Source organism: Coenobita brevimanus, chromosome 59 (assembly GCF_032717465.1).
Source record: "Coenobita brevimanus isolate Jiangsu-jjx chromosome 59, ASM3271746v2, whole genome shotgun sequence".
In the NCBI taxonomy this organism is placed as follows: Eukaryota; Metazoa; Arthropoda; class Malacostraca; order Decapoda; family Coenobitidae; genus Coenobita; species Coenobita brevimanus.
Window position 1 is genome coordinate 25,444,580 of NC_137012.1, and position 2,751 is coordinate 25,447,330.

A 2,751-nucleotide genomic window follows, 5' to 3' on the forward strand; every position below is an offset into this window, starting at 1 on the left:
ACAACACAAATTCACTTGCAGCCATTTAACGATGTTCATCATTCTGCGATAAGCACTGAAGTTGCTGATTTTGTCATTGTACTGTAAAATTGATCACATATGACTTTAGCCTCCCTAGCTTCATTATGTGGTGTGGTTGTTCGATATCAGATATATTACTACATGTATTTAATTGTCGTCACTACGTCGGCCCCCACAGCTTATTGATTTCCATGGTGATTCCCCCACTGTTTCTGTTTCCAATATTATCAGTTTTCTTACTGCTTTTCACATCATACATTTATTATAAGTATTTCCACCGCTGCCTTCTGCTTTAGTGCCATAGAGCCATGTTAGGGCTTTGCTGCTGGTTCTTCGTTATTCCCTCCCTTCCAGCTCTCCTACCGGCTATTCCAACTCTCCTCCTGGCTATTCCAATTCTCCTATTGGCCATTCCAACTCTCCTACTGGTTCTACACATCATACATTTAATATAAGTATTTCCCTTGCTCCCTTCTGTGCCATTTATCTATGTTAGGGCTTGCTGCTGGTCCTTCAGTATTCCCTCCTTCCTTCCATGTATTTAAACAACCAAAAAATCAACCTGTATTTTTACTTCAGCAGTTTAAATGACAGGAGTACAAGAGTGTAGGCCAATGCAAGTGCAAGAAGATATATATTGCAAAAACCTTGGTAAACAACATTGTTTTTTTTATTATAAGTAATCCTTGACCTTCTGAAATTAGCAGGAGTGTAAGCCCCCCCACACCCCCACCTAAATGCCTGCCTGCCACATCTTTCATGTAGGGCGATAGTCAGCAGCAGTCACCTATAATCGTGCATTTGAAGCGCCAGATGTGGCTTATCTTGAGATATTTTCCAGTTTGAGTAATCTTCCTAAATGAAGGTGTTAATTCACATTGTTTGCAACCCGTTCAATACCAGTCCAAGGTGGAGTACATTTACACTGCCTGGTGATGGCAACATAAAACATTGTATTTAAATGTTTAACACCTTCACTCCCATGCCGTACAGTATTTTTCATTATATTCTTACAACTGCATACAGTTTTCCTCACATCAGGAGACATATTACAGCTGGACAGGTAACATTCACCTTTCATTAAAGTAGTTACAGTACTTTAATATATTAAAGTAGGTTTATGTACCATACATGCATAGTCTGCATGGAAATGTCCTAAGGTACTAATATTTTGTTTTGAACTATATTTTTATCTTATAAAGTATTAGACATATATTAATAGGAATCCTATTTTTATCAGGAAGTCGGTCAAATTAACACAAATTCCTATTATTTTTCGATACTAATAATAGTATTATGGTGGTAAGTGGGGGCGCTAACCATCCATTCACTCGATGTAGTGCTCCTCTCGGGTTCCTGCCCTTTCCTCTCTTCTTTCCTTCCTTCCCCTTCTGTCCTTCTTTCCTTCATTCTGTCGTCGTCTTGCTGCCTACGGGTGACTCTACACTGGCAAGCCAAATGATTTCCTGTACACCGGGAAACCGCTTACTACGCTGGGTGGTAATCATATAACCAAATAATGGCACCCGGTGGTTTAGTGGGCAATTAAGACTCTCCAGTCGGATTAAGCCGGTGCAGGTTTATATCCAAGGGATGGTTGGGTTTATTACTCACATAATTTAATGCCACTCAGCGATGAGTGAGGCTGGTCACTCATCTTAAATATCAGGACCAACTTGCCTAGCCCTGGGTTGCTACGCTCATCATGGGGCAACACTGGATTAGATGATGAATGAATAAATGAATATTCGTATCTATACACAGTATCTTTACACCACCCGAAAGAAAATTTTGTGAGCATTTTAATGGTGCCATTTATAATAATCCGATTAGAGTATTAAGGAAGATATCGCCAAAATTGCAAGTCCACGTGTTACAAACAATGTGACTCATGATTTTCAGACACTAAAACTTCATGGCCTTTGAGGCAGGGATTTCCTTCATCTGAGAAGGAAGTGGTTGAGATATTTGGCTTTTTCAGGAAAAAAAAAAAATGGGAATCAGTTCAGTAGGACATAAATTTCAGAAAATTTTTAAATCTTAACAAGTCTAAGAGACTGGAGTGTATTGGTGTCGTGATGAGGAAGGATAGATTGAGATGGTTTGGACATGTGGAGAGGATGGAGGATGACAGGTGGGTGTAGAAAGTGAGAAGTGTGAACGTCGAGGGTAGGGTTGTGAGAGGCAGACCGAAAAAGACCTAGGATGAGGTCATAGAGTGTGACCTCAGGGATAAGGGACTGAATAGGGAGGCAGCATGGAGAGCCACCAGTAGGTGACCAAGGCTGAAGCATTCAAACATGTTGGAGCTTTTATAAACGATACGAAGAAGGGTTAAATTGAGATGGTATAGGTATATGAAGATGATGGAGGAGAGCAACTGGGGTTGGAGGGTGAGAGATGTGAACACTGAGGATAGAGTTTCAAGTTATTTTTGTTCTTGTTACCCCATCTCATCTGCATCTGACGTCATTATGCCTTTGACACCATTATGCCTCTGACACTACTATGCCTCTGACACCATTATACTTCTGACACCATTATACCGCTGACACCATTTTACCTCTGATACCATTATGCCTTTGACACCACTATGCCTGTGATACCATTATGCCTCTTGTATATCTATTTGTTGCCAACACTGCCATAGTGTTATACTACCTGGCCTCTGTGTTCCCCCTTTTGAAGCTTTACACCCTTTTCGCAGTACTTCTTCATGACTAAATAGCA